The sequence below is a fragment of the Delphinapterus leucas genome, chromosome 3 (genome assembly GCF_059928025.1).
Source record: "Delphinapterus leucas isolate spDelLeu-1000000601 "Yukka" chromosome 3, BTC_Dleu_Yukka2, whole genome shotgun sequence".
Taxonomy (NCBI): domain Eukaryota; kingdom Metazoa; phylum Chordata; class Mammalia; order Artiodactyla; family Monodontidae; genus Delphinapterus; species Delphinapterus leucas.
The window spans coordinates 140,691,896-140,706,726 of NC_143131.1; positions in this window are offsets into that span (position 1 = coordinate 140,691,896).

The window sequence follows — 14,831 nt, forward strand, 5'->3', positions numbered from 1 at the left end:
TTGGACATTTATTTGTGTGCATGCATTCATGCATGCACAAACATGTTTTCTAAAAAGTGTAGGAAATATACTGAAAGAAAATATACGTCAACAGTTTGACCTCAGTCTGGAATATTTTCTGTTCCTGTATTGCCTTAATTCTCAAGACAATAAACATATCTTACTTCTGTCTTAAAAAGTTATCTTAAGTCTGTATGCCTCCTGCTTTACTCAAAACTGTTTCAAACACAGAAGCTCAACTCATGTTGGCTTAAATAAATCAAAGTTTTTACTAGATTGTGCAACTGTTTTGCCAAAAGGCCAAGGGTGCCACAGCCCTTTTACTCCATTTGGTCTCATACCTTGTGTTTCAGCAAAACTTTCTCCAAAAGAAACGGAGACCATGACTGCTAAAAGCCTCCAGATTCATATTGTCAACTGGAAATTAAAACCGAAATTAAAGTTGACATTAAATTTAAAATTGAGAGGCAGAAGGAAGTGTCTTCTCCACTAGCTTCAACAACAACACTAATCTGAGGAAGTGGCCCTGGTGGGGCAGGCCTGGATACCCATCTCTGAACAAATCATTGGGCCTTTGCCAGGGCTGCATACCCATCCCTAGGTAGGCATGGGAGCCACAGTGCATTACCAGAAAATGTAAAAAAAAAAACCAAAAAACAGTAGCCCTCAAACCCTTTTCACCACTAATTTAAACTACCTCTGCAACTTTTAAGTCACCTTCTATAAAGAGATTCTCTGGGGGTCGTTTTGTTTTCAGACAAGGACTTTTAACTGAATCCCAAGGTAATCATGTATAGAGTAAGAGGGGGAGATACAGGAAGTTGAAATTAGAAAAATCAGTTCTGGCTACTGAAGTAGATTTGTACTACTATCTGTATAATTTGGAGAGGGCCCTGAAATCCCTCCATGCATTCCCTAGGACGGATTTTATAGGGTCCCTAAACAACACCTTCCTTTTCCTCTTTAGATCAACTAAGAAGTAGGCATACAATTTAGAGAGGCAAGGATCAACATATCAACTTTATCACTGATAAAAGTGGAAGGCTAGTAAACTAGAGGGTGTGACTTATATGTGAGGTCATTTGGGCTCAGTATTTCTCCCCTAAATCAGATATACCCACCCACCTCTTCATAGATTGCAGTGGACAACCTAACCCCAGTGCTTCTCATATCAGAGCCTGTCCTGCCAAGAGTCCTTACAGGTGAGAGAGCAAACCAGAATGTGTGCTCTCTGCATCAGTCATATCTAAAGAGAGAACTGAGAATGGGCTGAGACTTGCATGACTAATCTCTGCTCTCAAGCTACCAATCAGAAAAGTTCTTTCAAGTTTGAGGTGTGTATGTGTGTGGCAGAAATGAATCAGGAATTTTACTTTAATGATCGTGTCCCCAAATGGAAATAGAGGTTAGGTCAGAAGGCATTTGCCTTTTTAATGCCCTAGATTTTAATTACCAGACTAGATTCCCCTGTTTTTGCTCTATTTCTGGTTATTTGTTCCCTTATACAATTTTGATGTATATTTTCCATTTCATACCGTAGTCCTTCCAGAACATCTACTGAATTTTGAATCAGAAACTAAAAATAAATCTGTTTGAAATGTTCAAAGCCATATCCACTGACACCCAGGTAGTTCCACATAATAAATTGAACACAGGAGCAATAGCCCTATTAAGCTGATGAAATCATTGATAACTTTTATGTGTAATGGTCACATTAAAAGCTGAGATTTTCAACAGATATAATATTAAGTAATTCAGTGCCTTATCAAATTAACAAAGAGCCTTTTAACCCTCTGACCCTTAGTGGAAATTGTTTATTGAGAAATGGCTATGAATATAAATATTTTCAAAACATGGTAGCAAGAGAATTCTAAACTGCTAGTCAAAATAACATCTCTAGCTTGATTGCACTGTTTGCCTTTCTTGCATGAAAGGGGTAAGAAACAATAATGCAGAAACAATAAGTTGATCAGATGCTTTATTACTTATCCTATTTACCTAACTCTAAGCTAGAAAGAAATATGCTTAAAACATTCTGCCTTGACCAATAGTTCCCAAACGTTATTTCACACTCCTGCTATATTAAGGCCACTTAGGGTTTTCAAAATGCAGACACTCAAATCCAAGGTCAGATAGGTGGAATCAGAAAGGAAAGCCGGTAATTTTAGCAAGCACTCCTGATAATTTGGATGGGCAAGTAACATTTGGAAACCATTACAATAAAATTGGGCTCTAAGTAAGAGATTGTTCTGGGCTGCTATTGTTTTTTCTTTCTTATATCTTTTTCTCCCTTTGACATGCATTACCTCCCATCATAGTCATGGAATGACTGTGCAGGAAGGGCTTTGTGAAATGATTTAGTCTAATCTCTTCACTGAGAGGGAAACTGATATTCAACGGAATAAAGAGATTCAGCTGGCGTGTACCCAGTATACTTATGCCCTTGCTGCCTTCTTCTTTTTTGATCCTTTCTCTGGAAATATTCTGGTGAACTCAGTTTAACTAAGATATAAACACACACGCAAAATATAACTTTATTTAACCAGAAGTATTTGTTGTTTTGGCAAAATTAATGACATTAAGCTAAAGAAAAAAACCCATAAATTTGTGGAGTTTTAAGATGTGGAAGAAAAGAATAAAAAGAGAAGCCGGAGAGCCTACTGAGGAATAAACTCTTAAAAGTTGCATATAGCTTATAATCGTCTCTTCCTCAGACCAGCTCTATTTGCAGGATTGCAAGACTGACCAAAATAGCATCGATAGATTCTTAAAAACAACACACCATATTAATGCATATCCTTTAAGTCTTTTTTCCTTCTATGTGTTCTTTTACCAGAATGACATCATGATGTTCATGGTCTTTGGTAATCTCATTTTATTCCATTCAAAAATAAATCAAGAGCATCTTTTCAGTCTTCTATCACATAATTTTAAATATCTGTATTTAAAATTGCATAAAAGATACCATAATATATTTATTTGATCCTCTGGTGTTGGACATTTATTGTGTTGTGTTAGATGTTGTTCTAGAAAATCTTATCATGTATCCATGAGGATTTCCTTAGAATATATTTCTAAAAATAGGAATTACTAGAGACGTGAATGTAGAAAGAATTAATTAATAATAAAAAAATTCTAAGTGATTATTTCTTAGAGAACAATGAATTTCATATAACTTGGCTATTTTGGAAGGTAAGATAAATTGTTGGAATATATGTGTCTGTGTGTGTGTCGACAATTGCATTTGGAATGAAAATGAACATGTCAAATGTTTACAGATGGCTAATATTTTAAAATTAAAGAATTAATGGGGGCTTCCCTGGTGGCGCAGTGGTTGAGAGTCCGCCTGCCGATGCAGGGGACACGGGTTCGTGCCCTGGTCCGGGAAGATCCCACATGCTGCGGAGCGGCTGGGCTTATGAGCCGTGGCCGCTGAGCCTGTGCTCCGCAACGGGAGAGGCCAAAACAGTGAGAGGCCCACATACCGCAAAAAAAAAAAAAAAAAAGAATTAATGGCAGCAGACTATACATTAAACACCACAGATTTTTATCTGTCCATCTATCATCTATTTAATTTTCTAATTATCTATCTATTTCTCAAATATCTTGGAATGAAGTCTATAGATCAGTGGCAATCTTCAGAAAACTCTCATTTTAAAAAAGGAACGTATATGAACTATCACTGAGTAGACAGCTTTTCTCTTCATGGGAGAATAAAATATAAATCTAGACAGGGGTATCTAAAGAGCTACAGAAAATGGCTCTTTCTATAACTCCTTTAAAAATATATTTTGTGGAATCTTCTGTTTAAATTTCAGGGCAAAAAAGAAACACAAAACAAAACTGAAGTGATAATAAAGGTTAGGAGGAAAAAATAAAATACTTGAATGAGATATCTTGTTAGAAGGAATACAAGAATTATCCATCACCTAAAAGGACGATGATTAGAAAAGGAGACTGAATTGACTGGAAGAGAAGTTGTCATTCTATATAAATGATCCAAGTAATTTTGTGCAAATGTTTTCTCCAAAGACTATGCCTGTTGAAAATGAGGGAAAAAATGGTAATTGGTTAAGCACTTGGGGAGATTTATAATTCCCCCAGAGAATCTGACAGTACAGCTGAGACATTCAGTCACAATCAAAGCCTTGGTGTTGTATCCTCAGACTTTCTAAAACCTGGACATGGAAATTAGACACTGAGATGTAAGGAGTGTGGTGGAGTTGAAAGGAAATTGGATGGGGAATAAGGAGATTGGTTTCTTCTTGACTGCTGCTCTATTAGTTGAGTGACCTTGGAAAAGTCAATTAAATTTTCAACGTGTAGGGTTCTCATTTGAATGGAAATAGTTAATGAAATTTTAATTTATAATTTAGAAATGCAACATAGTGTTCAGTTGGCACAGTTAGTGCTCAATATACCTTTTTTCCTGAACCAAAATGATTTTGGTGAACATTTTCACTTCATGATATGTAAGGAAAGTTTTTTTTTTTCTTTTCTCTTTTATGTATTCTTGAGATCCTACCATTTCCCTTTTAATGCTATATTTGCTTAATAAGTTATCAGTTTTGCTGGGTGAAGTGCAGAGCTGACCATGTAAAAATAAAGAGTACCTTCAGAGTGAGCCTGTAGGGTCTAGGAGACACATATGGATCTGTATTCAGGCTGAAACCCAGACATGTTCAAGATTGGAGTTGGTATAGAATATTAAGGACGAAACTGGGAATGAGAGGATCTATACAGAGTTTATTTGAATGCTAATAAATCATGAAATCACTGCTTCCTGGCTACTGGGATTTGCTGCATAAGAAGCCAGCAATTCAACAAAGAACGGGGTTCTCTACAGAACTCCCATTTCTGACTGAAACAAATACACTCTAGGAGGAAAAAGGCAGAGTAGGTGTTAGGAAAGAAAATTGAGGAGATTTCAGAAATGGGAGGGATCCTTTGTTCCAGAATCTTACATATGTATAACTGTTATTTTAATATTAATCAAGCCATATTAATCAAGCCTTGGTGGCAGAATTGTGATGGCTCTGTGAACGCGACTCCTATCCACACAGCTGGTTGTTGAGTTAATTTACTTCTTTTAAGGGTCCGCTTGTGCTCTTTTGATATTGTTTTCTGTGTGCAGCCTCCCTACTGCATCTTGAGCTAAGTCAGTTTACCTCTCTGAATTTAATGTACTCTGACATGGGCCTGTCCAGAAGGGGAGATAACTGCACTGACACAGGAAACAAGATCCACATGAGACAGTACCTTTCATTGCTTTCCCCCTGCCAGGAGGCTGTGGGAAAACCTCCCCAGAAAGAACTGATGAAGAGGAAAAGCACACAGGCCACCTGGGCTGTATGTAAGGAGAAGCTGAATCCAGAAACAATTCTCCCTGAGCAAACATCTCTAGTTTTGCTCCTCCCCACAAATCCTCACTGTGGAGTGAAACTAACTTAACAAGATATCCCCATTTCCTCTGAACAGTGGTGAAAATATTCCTACGGGACTTTATTAAGACAGACCCCATAGTACTCATCAGGCCAGTGAAAGGGAAAAATCCTGCTGTGGCTTTTCTACCCCCAACACCACTGCAATTAAAGAAGAGGCCAATATCAAAGCAGACAGGTAACTTTATAAGCACACCAGGCATCTGTCCATGCCCAAGGCCACATTTTTAAAGGAAAGAGCCATTATTTTTCCTATGGTACAGGAGAGAAGCTGCAGGACATATGGGTTAAATTGAAAAGGCGTTATTTATAAGTACCTTAGGAGGTTAACAGTATCACCTGAAGCCAGGTTCCTATCAGTTATGGATTCAGTAGTGTTTTGGAATTTGATGAGGTCTAAGGGGATGTTTTCAAAGGGGAAGTGTGATCGGCCCTCTAACTTGGCAGCTGTTTAGTGTCCCATGCAGAGCTTATAAGAAGTTCTTTATTTTCCATGTGGATCTGGTGTTCCTAATGCATTATATGCTCCCTTCCAGTATGAACCAGGATGTAAATCACAGCATTTTCACTTCAGTAATGGGTTGAGTGGAAAGTGGGCTGTGGAGAGATGATAGAGGGGCTCAGTTCTTATTAGGAAACACAAAATATGAATTTGATTTTCTCTGTTTTCCTCAAAAGTGAAATTTTGGCAAAAGTTTTAGATTCAGAAATAAGACAAATCTAGCAAATTACTGCACTGCATTATATGGGCTGGAAAGGTAATTACTTCCATGCTCACTCTTGGACTCTCCCAATACTCGCTATTCCTAACTCTCCTTTATAATATTCCTGGTGGGAAATCTTAATCCTTATTTGTGTGTTTCATTTGTGAACCCTGATGAGGGTTCGGGGATTTAAGACTCTTGTCCTTCAACTAGGTTAGTTTCTTACAAAAGAAAATAAAAGAATAGAGGAAGATCACCTGCAATTCCCTCTGATCTTGGGAAGTGTTAGGACAAAAATTTTCTCTGTGGCTCACAGTTCAATTTCACACTTTGTACAAGGCTATCTTAGTGCTTTGGGGTTCAACAGATCAATTTAGACTGTGTATTTTTCTGTCTTTGTTTGCATTGCTCTTTTATCGGGCTGCAAGGCTGCTTTTCTTTTAGCAAAATGTCAAAGTGTGGTGAATTTGCTCAATTAGCTTTGCAAATGTGTGTTTGACTTCCTATGGCATCTTTCTCCTCCTTTCTTTGTTGTGTATTATATTTCAAAGGGGGACATCAGATATACTCTTCTTTTGAAAGAATTAGCATTTTAATTCATAGGTAATAGTCTGCAGTTGTGTTTCTGATTGTGTTTTTAATTAAAGGAGAAATACACATGCATTCTTTCCCCATTTGATTCAATTATTTTGGAGGTGAGGAAAATACTTAAATTTCGGCTGCACTGAAGGTAATCTTGACATAAAATAACTTTATCACATAAAGTAGTTTAATCAGTGGATTCAGTGTGGCCTACAGACTACAAAACCACTCTTTTCCCATCTTGTTTGTATAAGCCCTTATAATTTTAGCTACAGGATCTGAAAATACGTGCAAAGAAATAATCTTTTAGTTTAAGTATCACAGGGATTGGAAAGATACATTTGTTCTCTAATAAGATAAAATCAACAAAGCGATTTTTAAAATACTTAACAGTGATTCTGGATTCTTATTTAATGGGAGGGAAAAAATAGGATTGAATCAGAGTAATGGAGGTTGTAAGGCCAACTGGCCCGAGGCAGGGGAACACAATCAGATTCACAGGTTGCATCAGACCGAAATTCTCCGGACCACCCAGTTCCAGAAACTGCCCTGGAGACATTCCGGACCACCCAGTTCCAGGAACTGACCTGGGGACTTTGAACCCGGCCCAGCCTTCCCGCCTTTCGAGGGGTGGGACTAACGGTCCCCCAGGATACCCGAAAAGACCACCAAATAAGGAATACCCTGCGCCCTCCCAGATTCACCACACCCCTTTCCCTTCTTCCTCTATAAAATCTTGCCCAACCCTCACCCGGGCGCGACTTCTCTGGCCCCTTTCTCTCGGACCAGTGAATCTCGCCCGGGAGCGCTCCCTAATAAAGCTCACTTGAAGCTCTCCTCTGTTTCGTGGTGCCGTTTGTTAAGATCCGACCTTACAGAGGTAAAATAGTAAAATGTGTGATAACATACACCCCCAGTCATTCTTTTCTATCATCGAGTCCTTTGATATTTGAGTAAGTTTGGCTAACCTCAAACAATAGTTCATTATCCTCATGAATATTAGACCTCTTCTTAGTTCTTGTAGGTAAAAACGGGTAAAAAACGTTCATCTTTGTCCACTTTTTTCTTTCCCCAAGTAATAAAGTGGCGGGTATAGCACGTGAAATACAGCTGAAGGTGTTCAAAGAGCCACTTGACTGCTGAAGCTCGGTGTCTCTTATCTGTATCAGGATTCAGTTTCTTTGAAGTTAATTCAGAGATTGTATTTCACACCTTTAAAAATTCCTTAAATAAGAATGTGTATTATACCTTTTCCTAAAATCCTCTGGAGTTTGAAATGAAGCTGAGTGTTCCACTGGTTTCCGTTTTAGCTATGGAGTTGGGGGAGAGATGCAGCTTTTGAAGTTCCTCTATTAGTTAATAACGGGACAGTGGAAACATTAAAAACAATGCCTTTTTTCTCTTTCTTTTTTCTCTTTGTCAGCCTTCAGTTTTGCTCCACTCAGCTGGAAAAAATATACTTTTCATCATGGCATAGCACGGAAAGTTATAAAATACACCTGATATGTATGGCTTTCAGTGGGTAGCTAATTGACTAGAATCTTCAGGTGTTATAAATAAAGTCTGTGACGCGTTAGTAATAAAGGTGTTTTCCCCAGCTTCGGAAGGAAGGTGCTGGTCGCAGAGAAGGAAAGAGACTCGCTGCTGAAAGTAAATTTACTCAAGGTTAGTAGCATGTTTGGTTACTTTGGTTTGGGAAAATATCAATTTTTCTGTATAAAGCATTGTGTTCCCTAGAGTAGAGAGATTGGTGTGCAGAGCAATAATATTTGATGAGCCAATGCATTGTTCATGCTGGCGTGAGAGCAAGTCTTATTTGACCTCAGTGTGAGTAGGGAGAGAGGTTGGATGTGCCCCAAAGAAATTGTAATGGAAGAGCCTTGTGTGTTTCTGCCAAAAAAGCCAATAACCTGTTGAGAAGTATATGTAAAACTGTCACCTGAGTAGTAGGCTGGCTGTGTAAGAGCAGACAAATAAGACTAAAATCTGGGGTTTCAGTTACAAGTTTATGAGGTAACTTCTCAATTCAGTGCTAAAATCTTGTAATATGTGAAATTACCTATTTTTTAAAATGTAATTTAAGAACATTAGTCAACGTGGTGAAAATATTTCAAATTCCTCATACTTAATTTAAATTTAATAGGTTTCTATTTTGAACTAAATATAAGATTGGGGGATTAATGAGGCCATAATATTTCATTGCTTGGGGCCTCTACATATCTTCAAGTCTCCTTGTGTGAGATGTTATTAATTTAAAGTGAATATAATTGTAATAAAGTTTTGCCACTCAAGAGTTTCAACTTAAGTTCATTGTGTTAAATAAAATAATGGCCTAAGAATGACTAGATATCCATTTTTATCTTGAAGGGCAAACAATTACTAAATTAATTAAAGATTATTAACTGTCAAAAGTCATGCCCAAGAGTGCATTAACTTATCAGCTCAAGCCTTCTCTGCTTATTATTTTTTTTTTACTGTGTCTATAAGAACCATAACTTGTGATTTTGTTTGTTTTCTTAAACTACTTAGTACCTCCTATAAAAACAACTAGAGCAGAGAAACCTCTTAAAATAGAAAACATAGCAGTTCTTTTATTTCACTTTATGTCCTGTTTTAATACCTAAGGTAATGGGCTATTGACTTAGAAATCTAAAGTTTTTTTTTTTTTAACTGTTATGGAAATTGAGAATTTCTGCCAGCAATTAAAGGGCGATATCGACTGTTAAAACAAATGTAGGTATTGTCAAGTCTTAGTATGTTTATTTTTGTAAATATTTGTTCTCAGTTACAAAATTCGATTACTCCATAGATCACAGATAAAAAAGCAAATAGATAAATATTTGAAAGTTTATTCAGATATATTTATTGAGGTTTTATTACATGCCAGGTTCTGTTCTAGGTAGTGGAAATGTGACCAATTGAAAAACAAGTAAAGGTTTCTGCCCTTCTTGAATATATGTGTATATATATATATATATATATATATATACACACACAGACATATATAATGAAATGGGAATATTAATAATAATGTGACTATGCTGTGGAAAAAACAAAATGTGGAGCACAGAAAGGGGATTTGAGAGTGCCAGAGGAGTGGGAGAGGTGTGAGATCAAGTTAGAGTACAAAACAGCCTAGGGTAGGCCTCACTGAGAAAGTGAGACCTGAGCACAGAACAGGAGGGGTGTTGGTGAGGACGTGGAGAGCAGGGAACCCTGTGCACTGTTGGTAGGAATGAAAGTTGGTGCAGCCACTATGGAGAACACTGTAGATGTTCCTCAAAAAATTAAAAATAGGGGCTTCCCTGGTGGCACAGCGGTTGAGAGTCCGCCTGCTGATGCAGGGTACACGGGTTCGTGCCCCGGTCCGGGAGGATCCCACACGCCGCGGGGCGGCTGGGCCTGTGATCCGTGGCCGCTGAGCCTGCGTGTCCGGAGCCTGTGCTCCGCAACGGGAGAGGCCACAACAGTGAGAGGCCCGCGTACCACAAAAAAAATAAATGAATAAATAAAAATAAAAATAGAACTATCATGATCTAGCAATTCCACTTCTGGATATTTATCTGAAGGAAACAGCACTAACTCGAAAAGATATCTGTACCTCCATGTTCATTGCAACATTATTTACAATAGCCAAGATACAGAAACAACCTAGGGATCCAGTATTAGATGAATGGATACAGAAATTGTTCTCTCTCTCTCTCTCTCTCTCTCTCTCTATATATATATATATATATATATATAATTCAGCCATAAAACAGAAAAATACCATATGATCTCTCTTATATTTGGAATTTAAAACAACAAAAAAACAAGCTTATAGGTATGGAGAATAGATTGGTGGTTTCCAGAGGCTGGGGGTGGGGGGATGGGAGAAATGGGTGAACTGTGTTTTAGTTTAAATAAATTGAGTAATTTATAATAATATCATTTTGTTTTGAGGTATAGTTGATTTACAATGTTGTGCCAATCTCTGCTGTACAGCAAAGTGACTCAGTTATGGTACCTCCTTGTTTTGATTTGCATTTCCCTGATGACATGTGATGTGAAGCATCTTTTCATGTGGTTGTTTGCCATCTGTGTGTCTTCTTTGGTGAGGTGTCTGTTAAGTTTTTGGCCCACATTTTAATCAAGTTGTTTTTTTTTAATTGTTAAGTATTCTTTGTATATTTTGGATAACAGTCCTTTATTGTCTATGTCTTGCAAATAAAAATAATAATAAAAAATCATACCTTGGGGGGATAGCAGAACTCTAAGCAGGTTGTGTGGTTTAGGCCCAGAAGCCAGGGGATGAGGCTTCTTGAAGGATGGCTGCTTAATGGCCAAAGTCTTTGTGGTTGGCCCCTCTTGTCCTTAGTTACTGGAGAGTCATTCTTCCAACCAGAGCAATTGCGGTTTAACATTCCAAATGCTGTATATTCCTTGGTGATCTCCTAGGACAACATGGATAGGGCAGAGAAAGAGGCTATTATTTCATGGACTTGAGCTGGGAGTTTGGAAATTACCTTTTCTAACTCTCTGAAATGATACAAAGGAGGCCTGAAGGGATTAAGTGATTTGCCCAAAAAGTTAATGACATACAAAGGAGGCCTGAAGGGATTAAGTGATTTGCCCAAAAAGTTAATGACAAACTGTGGCTGGAGTCTGACTCTCTTGACCTCCCCCTTGCCACCTTCCCTTCCAGAGCAAATCTTTATAATTATTAACTCCAATTATTACACAGATCATAGGTAGTTGGATATTTGGGCAAATGTGCAGAAGTTTTGAAGAAAACCTAAGGCAACTGTAGAGGTCCTGTGGTAGAAGGTATGCTGGAGCCTGTTTTTAATCAATATAATTGAAACTGCTAGAATTCAGAATGTGTTGTTTTCCCCATGGTTGGACTTTCCACTTTTTTTTTTTTTTTGCGGTACGCAGGCCTCTCACTGTTGTGGCCCCTCCCGTTGTGGAGCACAGGCTCCGGAAGCGCAGGTTCAGCGGCCACAGCTCACGGGCCCAGCCGCTTCGCGGCATGTGGGATCTTCCCGGACCAGGGCACAAACCCCTGTCCCCTGCATCGGCAGGCGGACTCTCAACCACTGCGCCACCAGGGAAGCCCTCCACCCTGGTTTAAACAATTAACAATTCTAAGGCTTCAAATCCATTTTTTTTTCTAACTATAAAAACAATTTGGGAGTATGTAGTAACTAGAAAATACAAAAAAAACAAAGATGAAAGAAAGGATGAAAGAAAAAATAATCACATATAACCTCATAATTAAGGGGTAACCCCTATTCATATTGTGGAATATTAACTGCTGATTTTCTCTTTATATGTCTCTCTCTTCCGATAGCTGTTTTTTTTTAACATCTTTATTGGAGTAAATTGCTTTAAAATGGTGTGTTAGTTTCTGCTTTATAACAGAGTGAATCAGCTATACATATACATATATCCCCATATCTCCTCCCTCTTGCGTCTCCCTCCCATCCTCCGTATCCCACCTCTCTAGGTGGTCACAAAGCACCGTGATAGCTCTCTCTTTAAAAAAAAAAAAACAAAACTTAAATTTTAAACACAGTAGACTATAACCATATAGAGATGCTAGTAGGATCTGGAATAATGTATGCAAAGTGCCTGTTGCTCCAGTAAATGGAGGCTGTTAGGATGGTTGCCATCAAAACTCCATATTCATAGTGACAGACAGGAGAGGAAACCAATATTACTGGTACCTTTGTTCATCCAGGACAAGCAGAGGCTATTTGCCAACCTGAAGAGGATGACAAATAGGGCAGGATTGCTTGCTGCTTGGGGGCAGAGCTTTTCCATGCCCACAAAGACAAACAAAACGAGGAGGAGTGAGGGAGTTGGCCAAGCAAAAAATCTGGGAGAAGATCATTCCCGAGAGAGAAACAGCTAGAGCAAAGGCCCTAAAATGAGAGTGTGCTTGACATGTCACAAGAAAAAGAGGTCAATGTGACCCAAGCGGCATGAGCAAGTAGGATCACAGCTCATGAGAGTGTCAGTGTAATTGGGCCAGATCATCGATAGCCCTAATGGCTATTTGCTTTTTTTAAAAAAAATTAAGTTTTTATTGTGTTATAATTAACACACAATGTTACAACATTATATTAGTTTCAGGTGTATAACATAGTGATTCGATATTTTTATTCATTATGAAATGATCACTTCAATAAGACCAGTAACTTTCTGTCACCATACAAAGTTGTTACAATACTATAAACTATACTCCCTATGTGTACGTTATACCCCCCTGACTTATTTATTTTATAGTTGGAAGTTCATACTTCTTAATCCCCTTCACCTATTTTGTCAGTCCCCTAGAGCCCTCCCCTCTGGCAACCACCTGTTTGTTCTCTGTATCTATGAGTCTGTTTCTGTTTTTTAGATTCCACTTATAAGTGAAATCATAAAGGGTTTGTTTTTCTTTTTTTTGCGGTACGAGGGCCTCTCACTGTTGTGACCTCTCCCGTTGCGGAGCACAGGCTCCAGACGTGCAGGCTCAGCGGCCATGGCTCATGGGCCTAGCCCCTCCGCGGCATGTGGGATCTTCCTGGACCGGGGCACGAACCCACCTCCCCTGCATCAGCAGGTGGACTCTCAACCACTGTGTCACCAGGGAAGCCCAAGGGTTTGTTTTTCTTGATCTGAGTTTTTTCACTTAGCATAATACCTTTCAGGTCCATCAATATTGTTTCAAATGGCAGGATTTCCTCTTTATTTATGGCTGAGTAATATTCCATTGTGTGTGTGTGTGTGTGTGTGTGTGTGTATGTGTATGTGTATCTATACCACATATTCTTTATACATTCATCTGTCCATGGACACTTAGGTTCCTTCCATGTCTTGGTTATTGTACATAGTGCCCCTGTGAACGTTGGGATGCATGTATCTTTTTGAATTAGAATATTTGTCTTTTCTGGGTATATGCCCAGGAGTGGGATTACCGGATCATATGGTGACTCTGTTTTTAGTTTTTTGAGGAACCTCCATACTGTTTTCCATAGTGGCTGCACCAATTTATATTCCCACCAGCTGTGCTAGAGTGTTGCTTTTTCTACACATCCTAGCCAACACTTCTTGTTTCTTGTCTATTTGACTTTTAATTGAGAGGTTTCTAATCGGAGAGAAATGAGGACTTTCCAGCAAAATTGGATGGAAGAGTGAAATGTTTTAAGTTTTAAAAGTAATAGATTTCTGGTGGGTGGATAAGGGGAGAAATGGTGGGGAGGAAAGGAAGCTATGAAGCCTCTAGACAGAATATGGTGATTCGGAGCAAAGTAGACCTTATGGATCTCAGAAGAAGTTGTTGAATTCTGCATATATTTTGAAGGTAGAAGCAATGAGATCTTCTGATGGATTGGATGTAGGGGGTGAGAGAGAAAGATAAGGGAAGGATTGCATGAACAGCTGAAAGGATGACATTTCCATCTGCTGAGATAGGGATGGCTCTTAGAACAGGTTTTGGTATAAGGTCAGAAGTTCAGCTTTGGTGTTGATATATTAGGGTTTATGAGCAGACAATGCTGAAACTTGGGAGAGGTCTGAGCTGGAGCTATGAATCTAGGAGTTGGCATATTGATAGTTTTTAAAACAAAGAAAATGGATGAGATCACCAAGAGGGTGAATGTAGTTAGTTCCAAAGACTGGGTCCTGGAGTTCTGCAGTGTTAAGAGGTTGGAGATGAGAGAAACAATTAAAGAATGTAGAATAAGAGGGTACAGATCCAAGTATAGGTGGATGTGGTGGTGGTAGTCTGTGAAAGTCCTCTTCACATTGCGCTAATTTGGTTTGTGAAATTTTGGAAATCTGGGCAGGGTCACCAGTGGAAAGTGAAGATATAGGAGGAGATGGTAGGGGTTTAAGGAAGGAAGGTGGAAAATAGTCATAGCCAAGACAAAGTGAGTGAGCGGGCTGAGAAGTTATCTGATGTTTGCCTCACAGCATTAAGGGCTCACTTTGAAATTCCTGGGTATGAATTTAAAGTGAAAACAACTAGTAATATGAGCTTTTCTTTAGGTACTATCAGCCTCGTGGGTGCAGATTTGGAATAGGTGGACTGTTGAATTTTCTCCAGATGTGATTTTGTGAAGCTTTGTATTAAAGT